This window comes from Lepisosteus oculatus, chromosome 1, assembly GCF_040954835.1.
Source record: "Lepisosteus oculatus isolate fLepOcu1 chromosome 1, fLepOcu1.hap2, whole genome shotgun sequence".
In the NCBI taxonomy this organism is placed as follows: Eukaryota; Metazoa; Chordata; class Actinopteri; order Semionotiformes; family Lepisosteidae; genus Lepisosteus; species Lepisosteus oculatus.
In genome coordinates this window covers 6,521,921-6,536,616 of record NC_090696.1, presented here as the reverse complement: position 1 = coordinate 6,536,616, position 14,696 = coordinate 6,521,921, and the positions used below count along the sequence as shown (strand labels likewise).

Below are 14,696 nucleotides of genomic sequence, written 5' to 3'. Positions count from 1 at the left end.
GAGATGTTGACCTATGCTCTCTATTTCCCACAGATTTTCTGCTTCCTCCCTCCCTTCTCTCCACAGATCTCTGAGGTAATAGTTCTCTCGGGTGATGAACAGGGCCAGGCTACCTGCTGCCTTGACTGGGACCTCGATGCCTTTGAACAGCCCCATGTTCCTCACTCTCCACAGGGCGTCTTTCCCACTGTTCACCACGGCCCAGATCCTGTCAAACACGTCAGGAGGAAGCTTGACAGGAGAGATGCCGTATCTAACGAAAGCAGCGGTCAGGGTAAATTGGGGCGAGAGAGCCTGCAACCAATCTTCAAACTGGGCCCAGAAGGCCTTAGCAAAAAAGCAGGACCACAGGAGATGGGTCACAGTCTCCTCCTCGCCGCAGCCCACCCTAACGCAGCGAGGGCTGGGGGTGAGGCCCCTACGGTACAAGAAAGTTCGTACCGGTAAGCACTGGTGGACGACACTCCAGGCTAAATCTCTGTGAATGTTGCACAGAAATTTAGAGGATGTGTGTTTCCACACCTTCCTTGTTTGGGCTGATGTTAAAATGCCCACAGGGGTCTGCCTATTGTTCTGGGGTGCTACGAAATCTTCCAGTTTTTGGACGCTGACATCTCGGAGGGGAATATGGCCAATTGGGTGAGATCTTAGAAAACTTTTAACTGTCCCATAAATTGCAGGGCATGTGTCAGAGAGTGGGACGTCCAGCTTGGGTCTGACACCCCACACTCTGAACACCTCCCTACCTACCCAGAGCCTGGAAAAATAAGTCCAGGTACGCGCTGCAGGTGCTGTTGCAAAGCCTCTCAGCACAGAGGCCAGGAAAATGCACAGCAGCTTCGTAGCAATATCTGGGACAGACTTCCCCCCTGAGGGTAGCGGCCTGTACATTATTTCCCTTCTGAGTCTTTCCTGCTTCCCACCCCATAGAAATTGAAACATCAATCTCCTCAGCACCGCCGCAACACGGTGTGGGATTGGGAAGGTAGAAGCCAGAAAATTCAAGACAGGCAAGAGCTCGGCTTTGATGACCAGCACCTTCCCTGTCATGGTGAGGTCTCGGTCCTTCCATTGCATCAGTTTTTTGTTTAAGATTGGCAATTTGTTCTGCCAATTTACTGTTCCCATCTCTTCTCCAAAATACACCCCCAGGACCTTAATTCTCTTCTCTTGCAGCCTGAGATCATGTCCTTCTTTTGGCTCCCTCCAGTTCTGATAAAAAATCTCACTCTTAGATGTGTTAATTTTTGCGGAGGAAGCCAAAGAGAACCGATCACAGCACTGCAGAGCTCTGCTAATTGAGGCATTGTCAGAGAGGAGCAGGGTGACGTCATCCATGTATAGAGATGTCTTTACCTCTCCTCCCCCACTTCCAGGCACTGGTATCCCATTAATGGCCTGATCCTGGCGCAAGGCACAGGCTAAGGGCTCCATAGCCAAAACGAATAACAAGGGGGATAATGGGCAGCCCTGCCTCACCCCTGAACAGACTTCAAAGGTGCGTGATCTATTGCCATTAACCATGACTCTGCTGTTGCTACCTGTGTACAGCAGGTTAATCCACTTTCTCATGATGGGGCCAAACTTCATGTGCTCAAGTACCGATGTTAAGTACTGCCGGTTTAGGCGGTCAAAGGCCTTTTCTAGGTCTACACCTAAAATGCACAGAGGGAGGGAGCGATCCTCAGAGTACAGACAGACATCCCTCAACAAGGCCAGGTTGTCGCTCATCAGGCGTCCTGCTATCCCACAAGTCTGTTCTTTCCCTACCAGTGAGGCCACTACATTTTGTAGGCGCAGGAAAAGGGCTTTGGACAGGATCTTAGTGTCCACGCCTAACAGGCTGAGGGGTCTCCAGTTCTTTATGTCATTTTTTGCTCCTTTCTTAAACAAGAGAGAGATAGTGCCTTCTCTTAAGGAGTCAGGCAGCAATTCTGTCTTGTAGCTTTCCTCGAATAGGAGCAGTAGCGGATCCTGAAGCAGATCCCAAAAGGTGCAATAAAATTCTTTAGGGAGCCCGTCAGCACCCGGAGTTTTCCCCTTCTGTAAGCTCTCCATAGCCTGTCTCAGCTCTTCTACTGTCAAATCCCTCTCAAGTACTTCCCTATCTTCTTCACTCAAAATGTTTTCTAGCTTTGAGGTAAAAAAATGAATATCTTCATCCTTTACCTCTGTAGAGCTGTACAGTCTTGAGTAGAAGGCCTCGGTGCAGGAGAGGATAGCACTCGGCTCTGTTCTCTCTCGTCCCTCCTCATCAACTACACTTTCCATGACAGTCTTGGAGCCTACCACTTTCCTGAAAAAGAAGCGAGTACACTTCTCATTTTCTTCCAAGAACTGCACTCTGCTTCTTAACAGCACTCCTCGACTACTTTCTTCGGCTATGCTCCGGATGTCCTTTTTTAAAAGGGCGATATCCTCGAGCACATCGAAGCCACTGTGCAGCATCGTGTAGAGACGCTGCAGCTGCCTCTGTTTCCTGGCTAGCACTCCTCTCCGTCTGGCAGCAGCCTTCCTTCCCTCAGCCATGAAAAAGGCCTTTGTCCTCACCTTCACCTCCTCCCACCACTCTCCTACTGACCCGTACAGACACTGCAAGGACAGCCACTGTGATAGTTTCTCCTTGTAGCGGGATACTACCCCCTCGTTCTCTAGCAGCTTTGTGTTGAGTTTCCAGAGGCCTGGGCCAAAGACAGTCCCGCCCTGGAGTTCCACTCTACACCCTAAAGCCTGATGATCTGAGAAGAAGACAGGCTGAAGAGTGACCCCAACAACTTTCACTCTCTCTGAGACAAAGCAATAGTCAATTCTGGAGCTGCTATTCCTCCCTGACCATGTATATCCTGCTGTTGTGGGATATATACATCTATATGTGTCTGAGAGTTTAAAGTCTTGAACTAAGTTTTGCAGGGCCAGTGAGCTGGAATCCAATTTTATCGGCGAGCTAGACTGCCTGTCTGTGTGCTCTAAGATACAATTAAAATCCCCTCCCACTATCACGTCTGTGCTGCATAACAATAGGGGGGAGAGTGCCTTGAGTAGCTCCACCCTTCCTCCTACGTCAGTAGGGCAATACACATTGATTAGCCGCAGGTTAACGGTCCCCCATTCCACATCCACACACAGCAACCTGCCATCTATGACCCTCTGAATACTTTTCAATTTGAATGCCCATCCTTTGAAAAGAATGGCCACGCCAGAGGCTCTGTTGTTATTGTCCCCTGACCAAACAGAAAGCCCTTTATCCCACCTATCTTCAAAACTTTTATACCTCTCTTGATAGGCTAAAGCACACTCCTGCAACATCAACACGTCTCCCTCTCTCTGCTGGAGGTAATCAAAGACAGACTGGCATTTAACTCTGTCATTGATACCTCTTGTGTTAAGAGAAATTATGTTAAGAGCCATATTACATAAGAAAGTGGAACCAGTCTTTACAAAACACATTTCTCTTCGGTCTCACCTGTTACCTTTTTCTTTTTCTTTTTCTTCTTACCAATTTCCTGCCAGCCATCCTCTGAATGAGCCTTCATCAGGGTGGCAGCAGTAAAAGCGTTCACAGAGTCCATTTCAAGGAAGGGGGTAGAGGGAGGGGTGGAGAGGTTCCAGCTGTCCCCATCGCCATGCTCTCCTTCCTCCTCGCTCGGGGAGAAAACAGAGTCATTTTTCCTTTTCCTCAAGTCCAGCTCCTGGGAGCACTGAGGGGAAAGGGGTGCAGCCGATGCACCAGTCTCCTCTTCCCCCTCACCCACCAGCTGCTGCAGATCCTCTGTGATGGACTGGATGGAGGAGAGGAGGGCATCTGTAGCACTTGCAGAGTCTGAGAAAAGCAGCTCCGCTGAATCCTGGGTATCCTCGCTGGACCCGCTCCACCGGGGGGCCCCACACTGGCCCTCGTTCTGAGGAGCAGGAGTGGGGGAGGGGTCCTCGCTGTTCTCGGGGGTTTTCAAACCCTCGTGCTTGTCTGGTGCAGTCTGCGGTTGTGGGGGCATAGTGGATTTCTCTTCCACCGGCCCCGGAGCCACAGCAGGACTGATCCTGGCTGGAGGCTGAGAGTCTTTGTCCAACAAGGGTTCTTTGTTTGACTTGTTGTTTGCTTTGGATTTTCGGGCCGGTTTGGCTGAAACAAGCACTGCCTCATCCTTTCTCATTTTGAGTTTATTGGCGTAGGCGTGAGGGCAGTTCTTAAAAACGTGTCCTTCCGAGCCACATAAATTGCACTTTGGCAGCATTGAACAGTCAGAGGCTAAATGTCCCTGTTTGCCACAGGTCTTGCAGCATTTCACAGTGCAGGACGATGCCAGGTGTCCCACAGCACCACAGCGCCGACACACCTTTGGTTGTCCCACATAAAACACATAGCCATTGCAGGCGCCCAGCCGGATTGTAGAGGGCAGGTGCCTTAAGCCTCCATTTACGCTGTCCGGTAGCAAGCGAACCTCGAATTTCCTTGCTCCTGTTTTTATACCATCAACATCTCTAACCTCAGTTCCATGGTGGACGGTGCAGTACTGGTTAAGCCAGGTGTGAATGTCCTCCGTCTTTGCCAGTTCCGAGAACATAACAACATGCACCGTTTTCCTCTCTCTCTGTGTCAGAGGCTGCAAGTTGATCTTCTCAAGTGCAGGAACTTTGCCTCTTTTTGCCTCAAACACATCCACGCATTGTTCAAACAGAGGATAGGTAGCAAATACAACCTCAAATGCTTTCTGACCTGGGAGAGCGAAGATGAAATCCAAGTGCCGAGGTTCAAAGCCAAGTTCCTTCTGTAACACTTTTCTGCTGAACTGCATACGATCCATGAAGAGGTCATCCAAGAGCTCAAAACGTACAGCATTCTTACGGGATCCAAAGGTTGCCATTTCAAAAACCGCAAATCGAACACTGTTTCCAACAAAAGAAAAACAATCCAACTACTCCACCTACAGGCTGATCAAGGTATCTCCCCTGCCAGGTAAGTATGAGTTGGACAGGCCCCTGCAAGCGGCCCGCACTCACAGCACAGTACTCGCAGCCTAGGCCAGCTCCTCGCCCCGCACGCCACCGCCTCCTGCTGGGCCCACTCTTTCGCACACTCACACGCCACACTAACACTCAAAAGCGAGGGCAAAGCGAGAAAACGAGCGCGTCGTTTCCTACACATCTGCAGTCGCCATTTCGCATCCGCAGCATGTCCCGGGATGCAATTCGGCCTCATTTACATATCACCAGGCCGGCAGATCGCCACGCAAGCTCGCGACGTGCGCCTGCCACACACCGAACAAACCTTTTCAGCAATTTCCCAAAAAACGAGCCTGCTCGCCTGCCCACAAGGCTCCGTCTCTTACCTGCTCTCCAGAGCCTGCTGCCTTCTGTGCTTTTCTCTCGGCACCGCCGCAGCGCACACAACTCCTGCAGCGGGAGGGGGGGAGAAAGTTCCCGCGCTCCGCCGCAGGGAAGGCTCGCTCCGTGCGCACACGTCCTTTCGATGCCAGTCCAACAAGTGCTCCGCGTTAGCAGCGTCGGGGCTCCGGCGTGTCGTGTCGCACCTCACCTCACCTCACCTCGCACTGCCCCCTCCTTGAATGTCTGGCGCTGGGCATGCCCCGCTCTCCTCCGCCTTATCTTATCGCGTGTGAGCACCGACAATGGCCACAATGCCGGGGAATGGCACCTGTAAAGTGTTAATTGGGGCACAGGAACAGCCCGTCTCGTCTCGGGGGGGCCGGCTTCAGAGACAATACAGCAAACACAGCGGGGCGGGGGGAGAGGACGACACCACACATGCGGGTACAATCAGCTCCGGCGGGAACGAGACATTTGTCGGTCTTTTCAAGTGCCGAGAGCCGAGCAATCCTTCACTTGTATCGTTTCTTCCCGTCTGATCTCAGAAGCCAAGCAGGGTCGGGCCTGGTTAGTTCTTGGATAGGAGACCGCCTGGGAATACCAGGTTCTGTAAGCCTTTACTCTCCCGGCCAGCAGGGGTCGCCGATGGTTTGCGGAATCTTGTAGGTAATGCGACTTTACCTTCTAGCTGCCTCGAAATTGTCTTTTGCAGCGACAAACACCCGGTGTCGGTGGCGAATTACGAATGACACTTGTCTCCTCGGGTACTGTAAAGCGCTTTGAGCGTTAATATACCAAATTCACTAATAATAATAATAATAATAATGAATTGTGAATAATGATACCAGTTCTGGGAGATTACCAAAAAAATGTTTAAAAAGCTCAGTTAAAGGTTCAGATATATATCCAAGACTGGACAAACACCCAAGTTTGCCCAGTAAAGAGTTTTACACCTAGCTATAAAAACAGTATTACAGTAAAATAAAAAAGTATTACAAATAAAAATTGGGAAACAGTGAGCTTAAAGAAGCAAGAACTGCACAGTGGACTAGTAGTTCCTCATTTACAATATCACGTAATTTGCATTGCCCTGTTACCACACAGGCCTTGCTTGTCAACAAAGACCAATGAGATGCATTCCAGGGATCAATGGAATCTGACTGACTGAAATACCTGAACCTACTTGGTCTTGAACAGGGCAGACTACAAGGAGCCCAGACGCTAGTATTCAAAATCCTCAAAGACAGATCATGAGAAAGTCCACTGGATACATTTCATCAAAATCAAAAGACAAGCTCGAATTTGTAAACTTTTTGCTCCGCACTCAAATTCATCAGGTGCTGACCATTTGGCAACAGGCCATGACTGTAATTCAGACAGTAGAGGTGACTGTTCACTTTCCTGCTTCCCTTCTGGTCTCAGCTACCTTTTCAAATCTCCTACAGGTGATTAACCTACTAACACTTAGCTGTTCACTTCTACTTCGTAACCCTGCATAAAAGTACATGCTTATTACAAAATAATGTTTTTTTTTTATCCTGCAGGTATTTGTATCCTTTTCCAGCACTCATTTACAGCAATGGTCCATGTGTACAAATCCCCCCAAAAATATTTTATCACATCATCACAACACTATTAAATTCAGTGTGCTCGTCTACTCATTAGGCATTGTTTTAGTTCATCTTTGAGATAATGCTACAAGACAGAGTATGAATGAATAAAATAGAAGTAAGTATATAAAAAGAATTTGTAAGAATGCAGCGTGCTTTGAGCTCCTGCATTGTCTTTTTATGAACAACATGCAGTTCAGCAGACAAAAACAGCAAGGAGAGCTGGGGTATGAACCACAGTTTCCAAAATTTATCAGTGCTCTCCCAGTCTAGGAGTGATAGATGGCCTGTCTTTCAATAGTGCTCCATATATTCGTTTGTGAATGTATTATGATGTCTCTATGTTGTAAATACCTGTAAAGGTCTGTAGATCTTATATTGATTATATATGATTTGGCAACACTGATCTGGTCATTGGTCATGCCAATAAAACGTCTTGAATTGAATTGAGGGCAGGTGACTGTGTGTTGACTGGGGAACCGTTAACCTGCGGCTAATCAATGTGTATTGTCCAGGTGGGTAGCTGCGTCAGCATGCGTAGGCTGCAAAGGAACAAGTAATAGGTTTATTCCATGCTGAAAAAAAGAAGAAAGAGAACACAACGTTTCGGCCGTGGAGCCTTCTTCAGGTGTGTGTACACAGTAGGACAATGTGTATTGTCCTACTGACGTGGGAGGAAGGGTGGAGCTACTCAAGGCACTCTCCCGCTATTGTTATGTAGCACAGACGTGATAGTGGGAGGGGATTTTAATTGTATCTTAGAGCACACAGACAGGCAGTCTAGCTCTCCGATAAAATTGGATTCCAGCTCACTGGCCCTGCAGAACTTAGTTAAAGACTTTAAACTCTCAGACACATATAGATGGATATATCCTACAACAGCAGGATATAGATGGTCAGGGAGGAATTGCAGCTCCAGAATTGACTATTGCGTTTTCTCAGAGAGAGTGAAAGTTGTTGTGAGGGATGTCTGTCTGTACTCAGAGGACTGCTCCCTCCCTCTGTGCATTTAAAGAATGGGATTTACAGCGGAACAAGAGAAATTGTTGCTATGTAACTGTTACCGTGTAAAAACTTAATGAAATGTGATCACATATACTGTTTTAAGTACGTATATTAATTGAAAGCTTTCTATTTTGTGATTCCTTGTATTTTTTGTGAAAAGAAAATAAACTTATTAAAAATCAAAATCGGTTAACCCAGGGCGAGGCTCGGCCATTGCACTCCGGCTGTGCTGACCCCTGCGAATTCCCCAAATGTGGGAATCTCGACTGCATAATTTCTGGTAGTGGGGGACTGCGTTCGCGCTCTCCCCTGATGTGCTTGGTCCAAAATCAGATGCAACAGTGCGGGCGGCTTTGCCTTCTGCTGGGGAGCTGTGCCGGGTGCCGCTGAAGCGGCTTCAGCGATGGGGGTTACTACAGAAACGCCCTGGGCTTTTTCGCGAGCATCGCCTGACAACGTGGTCCTCCTTTTCATGCCCGCTTCAGCCATAACGCTATGCTCTCGAGTTCTTAACTCGCTTCTTCCCTTTTTGTCTGCTCGCTCGGAATCCATCCCTGCTCATTTTGTGCGAGAATCTATGCTCTGTTGGATACAAAGGGCCTTGGATGGTTTTGAAGAATGTATTCGTCTTCTTTTAGACCAGCAGCTTCGAGAGCAGTGAATAGTCCTTACCCAGCAGAGCGTACTAGAAGAAAAATACACAAGGAATCCCTAAGACGGAGAAATGAATGACCCTACAGACATGTTCTGAACATTTGCCCCTTTCGTCTCTTTCTCTATCACTTTGTTTCTAGATTTCCTTTCCTTTCTAGATGCCTTTGGAAGCACGGTATGAATGCTACAGCGGAACGTGAACGGATCTGTCCTCGGACCAGGTAACATGGGCTTCACATGGTGCTGCTAATGTGGTTTTGACGGCGGCATGATTCACCCACTCAAACCCACATTGATTCAGATGTTTTAATGGTCTATTTAAAACAAAATAGTTTGAATAGTCTGGGAAAGCAGTGAGTCTATTACTGTTTTATGTGATAGTCCCCGGTGACTAGGTCTCGCCCTGCGACTCTCGACTGGGCTCACCCCCGGCAGCCCAGCTGGTGTGAGCCTGGCCGGCCCCCGGGAAAGCTCCGGTTGCTGCTGCTCCTGCAAGAGGTGTGACTGGGACCAGTAGGGAGCGCTCACCCTGCGGGCTGTGTGGCCCTCTTATGCCCCAGCCTCCTGATGGCGACACTCTGCTGCACAAACAGGCGCCGTCCTTCGGGGGGAGGCGTCAAACCGAGGTGTCCTGACCCTCCTTGGCCGTTCCAAATCCCAGGGCGTCTCTCTCGAGAAAGAGTCACGGCGGTGTCACCCATCAGTGCGCGCTCCGGGTTCCCTCTCGGGGCCCTGCAACACAGCGGAAGGGCAGCGAGAAGGAGCCTCTTGCTCTGACGCCGCAAGGCCACAAGAGGGCGGAGGCGCCGCGCGCTTGATGTGCTGAAATAAACACGCGACAGCCCCGAAATGTTTGCAGTGTGCTGTGCACCGGAGGTTTTTGTCTGGTGAAGACTTGCCTGGTGCTCCTCCGTGCAGTTTCTTTGTCCTGCTGCAGTGCGGGGCAAGAGCAGGGCCAGGCAACTGAAGGGAGCACGGGAGCACAGTCGCACAGTCGCCAACATCCAGGCACGCAATGCGATTTGGAAAGCAGCTCCTTTCCAAAGAGTTGCACACGAACGATCCTTGAGTCCCGCTCGGGGGGCCCGGAGCCCCCGCCACACACAGCTTCAAGTAGCGAGTCAGGCGCCGTTGCTTTCGCTTACGGCCACACCACCCTGAACACGCCCGATCTCGTCTGATCTCGGAAGCTAAGCAGGGTCGGGCCTGGTTAGTACTTGGATGGGAGACCGCCTGGGAATACCAGGTGCTGTAAGCTTTTGCTCTCTCGGCCAGCAGGGGTCGCCGTTGGTGCCGTAGGCTTTGGGAGGAAAAACCCTCGACTATGGACATTTATTTCCCGGGGTGCTCACGAAAAGACCAAACATTTCAATCTTCCCACTTTTGTTTCATCCAGCAACACTGACTGGCAAACGGTATCGCGACGGTCGTCCATTTTTAAGGCATGCCAGTTCAGAAAGAGAAGCTCCCTCACATCCCTTCAGATGCACAAGAAACATGGATCAATCTGCTCATCGCTAAAGTGGCCCTTTGAATGGCATGCGTGTGATTCATATGAAAAAAAACGGCTGTAAAACGAATATCGAAGCTGCCTCTAAATCTGCAATTGAAGGTCAGTCAATAAACAACTCGTTTTGCGTACAAATATACATTCATTTATAACCGATTTCGTTCATTGAGCACGGATACAACAGAGGTACAGCCATTCACTATTTGACATTCCTGCACTGATACAGAACCCAACAATCAGAAAACTGGTGAACTGTCTTTAGCATTAGCATACAGTACCGAGGCCCCCATGACCAAATCAAGGCTAACCTCGATCAGCATCCTAAACCATGCAAACTACAGCAAAAAGACTCGCTTTGAAAAGGGAATTCATGTCCAGGAGGAGTAGTGTAATTAGCTTGAAATGCTTCCATGGACCTATAACTAAGAAAATAAGAGAAATAGTGGCATCCACTCCTTTCGAATTGTGGTCCTGCTTCGGGGTACATCGTTTTACTCTTACTTCATGCACTTCAAGTTGACCATCACACCTTGATCTTCTGGTTGGATTAGCAATGTGTTGCATTCCGGTAAGAACTCGGTTTCAATGCTGGGGTATAACGACTCATGAAGAGCTTTTGGTGTTGGATTTTGTTCTTAAGATATACAGTATTTATCTCTCTCTCTCTCTATATATATATTATATTATGAGTGCAGGACGTAAGGTAGTCAGGTTACATGGCACTACAAACTGGTACACACACACGGGCAACAGACTGAACTACAAAGTCAAACTGATGGAGTGTGAGAGAAACAATAAAGGATTACTGTCCCCGGACAGAGAGCGGAAGAGGCAAAAGTCAGCCAGACCACCAGGGTCAGACAAGCTGAAAGATCACAATTGAAGTACCTTGTCACGAGGTGAACATTTAACGTGTATAAGCACAAGATTGTTTTTTGTGGTTATACAAATAGCGTTATGGCTGTAGCGGGCATGAAAAGGAGGACCACGTTGTCAGGCGGTGCTCGCGAAAAACCCCGGGGCGTTTCTGCAGTGACCCCCCATCTCTGAAAGCCGCTTCAGGGGCACCCGGCACAGCTCCCCAGCAGAAGGCAAAGCCGCCCGCACTGTTGCATCTGATTTTGGACCAAGCACATCAGGGGAGAGCGCGAACGCAGTCCCCCACTACCAGAAATTATGCAGTCGAGATTCCCACATTTGGGGAATTCGCAGGGGTCAGCACAGCCGGAGTGCAATGGCCGAGCCTCGCCCTGGGTGAACCTCCTTCTTGATCAAGGTATCTCCCCTGCCAGGTAAGTATGAGTTGGACAGGCCCCTGCAAGCGGCCCGCACTCACAGCACAGTACTCGCAGCCTAGGCCAGCTCCTCGCCCCGCACGCCACCGCCTCCTGCTGGGCCCACTCTTTCGCACACTCACACGCCACACTAACACTCAAAAGCGAGGGCAAAGCGAGAAAACGAGCGCGTCGTTTCCTACACATCTGCAGTCGCCATTTCGCATCCGCAGCATGTCCCGGGATGCAATTCGGCCTCATTTACATATCACCAGGCCGGCAGATCGCCACGCAAGCTCGCGACGTGCGCCTGCCACACACCGAACAAACCTTTTCAGCAATTTCCCAAAAAACGAGCCTGCTCGCCTGCCCACAAGGCTCCGTCTCTTACCTGCTCTCCAGAGCCTGCTGCCTTCTGTGCTTTTCTCTCGGCACCGCCGCAGCGCACACAACTCCTGCAGCGGGAGGGGGGGAGAAAGTTCCCGCGCTCCGCCGCAGGGAAGGCTCGCTCCGTGCGCACACGTCCTTTCGATGCCAGTCCAACAAGTGCTCCGCGTTAGCAGCGTCGGGGCTCCGGCGTGTCGTGTCGCACCTCACCTCACCTCACCTCGCACTGCCCCCTCCTTGAATGTCTGGCGCTGGGCATGCCCCGCTCTCCTCCGCCTTATCTTATCGCGTGTGAGCACCGACAATGGCCACAATGCCGGGGAATGGCACCTGTAAAGTGTTAATTGGGGCACAGGAACAGCCCGTCTCGTCTCGGGGGGGCCGGCTTCAGAGACAATACAGCAAACACAGCGGGGCGGGGGGAGAGGACGACACCACACATGCGGGTACAATCAGCTCCGGCGGGAACGAGACATTTGTCGGTCTTTTCAAGTGCCGAGAGCCGAGCAATCCTTCACTTGTATCGTTTCTTCCCGTCTGATCTCAGAAGCCAAGCAGGGTCGGGCCTGGTTAGTTCTTGGATGGGAGACCGCCTGGGAATACCAGGTTCTGTAAGCCTTTACTCTCCCGGCCAGCAGGGGTCGCCGATGGTTTGCGGAATCTTGTAGGTAATGCGACTTTACCTTCTAGCTGCCTCGAAATTGTCTTTTGCAGCGACAAACACCCGGTGTCGGTGGCGAATTACGAATGACACTTGTCTCCTCGGGTACTGTAAAGCGCTTTGAGCGTTAATATACCAAATTCACTAATAATAATAATAATAATAATGAATTGTGAATAATGATACCAGTTCTGGGAGATTACCAAAAAAATGTTTAAAAAGCTCAGTTAAAGGTTCAGATATATATCCAAGACTGGACAAACACCCAAGTTTGCCCAGTAAAGAGTTTTACACCTAGCTATAAAAACAGTATTACAGTAAAATAAAAAAGTATTACAAATAAAAATTGGGAAACAGTGAGCTTAAAGAAGCAAGAACTGCACAGTGGACTAGTAGTTCCTCATTTACAATATCACGTAATTTGCATTGCCCTGTTACCACACAGGCCTTGCTTGTCAACAAAGACCAATGAGATGCATTCCAGGGATCAATGGAATCTGACTGACTGAAATACCTGAACCTACTTGGTCTTGAACAGGGCAGACTACAAGGAGCCCAGACGCTAGTATTCAAAATCCTCAAAGACAGATCATGAGAAAGTCCACTGGATACATTTCATCAAAATCAAAAGACAAGCTCGAATTTGTAAACTTTTTGCTCCGCACTCAAATTCATCAGGTGCTGACCATTTGGCAACAGGCCATGACTGTAATTCAGACAGTAGAGGTGACTGTTCACTTTCCTGCTTCCCTTCTGGTCTCAGCTACCTTTTCAAATCTCCTACAGGTGATTAACCTACTAACACTTAGCTGTTCACTTCTACTTCGTAACCCTGCATAAAAGTACATGCTTATTACAAAATAATGTTTTTTTTTTATCCTGCAGGTATTTGTATCCTTTTCCAGCACTCATTTACAGCAATGGTCCATGTGTACAAATCCCCCCAAAAATATTTTATCACATCATCACAACACTATTAAATTCAGTGTGCTCGTCTACTCATTAGGCATTGTTTTAGTTCATCTTTGAGATAATGCTACAAGACAGAGTATGAATGAATAAAATAGAAGTAAGTATATAAAAAGAATTTGTAAGAATGCAGCGTGCTTTGAGCTCCTGCATTGTCTTTTTATGAACAACATGCAGTTCAGCAGACAAAAACAGCAAGGAGAGCTGGGGTATGAACCACAGTTTCCAAAATTTATCAGTGCTCTCCCAGTCTAGGAGTGATAGATGGCCTGTCTTTCAATAGTGCTCCATATATTCGTTTGTGAATGTATTATGATGTCTCTATGTTGTAAATACCTGTAAAGGTCTGTAGATCTTATATTGATTATATATGATTTGGCAACACTGATCTGGTCATTGGTCATGCCAATAAAACGTCTTGAATTGAATTGAGGGCAGGTGACTGTGTGTTGACTGGGGAACCGTTAACCTGCGGCTAATCAATGTGTATTGTCCAGGTGGGTAGCTGCGTCAGCATGCGTAGGCTGCAAAGGAACAAGTAATAGGTTTATTCCATGCTGAAAAAAAGAAGAAAGAGAACACAACGTTTCGGCCGTGGAGCCTTCTTCAGGTGTGTGTACACAGTAGGACAATGTGTATTGTCCTACTGACGTGGGAGGAAGGGTGGAGCTACTCAAGGCACTCTCCCGCTATTGTTATGTAGCACAGACGTGATAGTGGGAGGGGATTTTAATTGTATCTTAGAGCACACAGACAGGCAGTCTAGCTCTCCGATAAAATTGGATTCCAGCTCACTGGCCCTGCAGAACTTAGTTAAAGACTTTAAACTCTCAGACACATATAGATGGATATATCCTACAACAGCAGGATATAGATGGTCAGGGAGGAATTGCAGCTCCAGAATTGACTATTGCGTTTTCTCAGAGAGAGTGAAAGTTGTTGTGAGGGATGTCTGTCTGTACTCAGAGGACTGCTCCCTCCCTCTGTGCATTTAAAGAATGGGATTTACAGCGGAACAAGAGAAATTGTTGCTATGTAACTGTTACCGTGTAAAAACTTAATGAAATGTGATCACATATACTGTTTTAAGTACGTATATTAATTGAAAGCTTTCTATTTTGTGATTCCTTGTATTTTTTGTGAAAAGAAAATAAACTTATTAAAAATCAAAATCGGTTAACCCAGGGCGAGGCTCGGCCATTGCACTCCGGCTGTGCTGACCCCTGCGAATTCCCCAAATGTGGGAATCTCGACTGCATAATTTCTGGTAGTGGGGGACTGCGTTCGCGCTCTCCCCTGAT

At 48.6% G+C, this 14,696-nt stretch overlaps 1 long non-coding RNA gene, 2 other non-coding genes and 2 pseudogenes across 4 annotated transcripts; 3 read left to right on the top strand and 2 right to left on the bottom strand.

The window, feature by feature from the left end:
• The first annotated feature begins 8,105 nt into the window (after positions 1-8,105).
• Positions 8,106-8,252, top strand: LOC138241423 (U1 spliceosomal RNA; annotated as a pseudogene).
• Positions 8,253-8,263: 11 nt separating this feature from the next.
• On the bottom strand, positions 8,264-11,849 carry LOC138239369 (uncharacterized). 2 transcript variants are annotated; one of them, XR_011189833.1, is made up of 3 exons: positions 11,770-11,849; positions 9,123-9,326; positions 8,264-8,625 (listed from the first exon to the last, which is right to left on the bottom strand). It is a non-coding gene; the product is annotated as an uncharacterized lncRNA (long non-coding RNA). The 2 variants fall into 2 exon arrangements; XR_011189837.1 differs by lacking the exon at positions 8,264-8,625 and having other exon boundaries at positions 8,887-9,326.
• LOC138241762 (5S ribosomal RNA) lies at positions 9,734-9,852 on the top strand. The gene has a single exon (XR_011191038.1). It is a non-coding gene; the product is annotated as a 5S ribosomal RNA (ribosomal RNA).
• Positions 11,241-11,404, bottom strand: LOC138241405 (U1 spliceosomal RNA). Its single transcript, XR_011190634.1, has one exon. It is a non-coding gene; the product is annotated as a U1 spliceosomal RNA (small nuclear RNA).
• Positions 11,850-14,547: 2,698 nt separating the features above from the next.
• Positions 14,548-14,694, top strand: LOC138241422 (U1 spliceosomal RNA; annotated as a pseudogene).
• Positions 14,695-14,696: the final 2 nt, after the last annotated feature.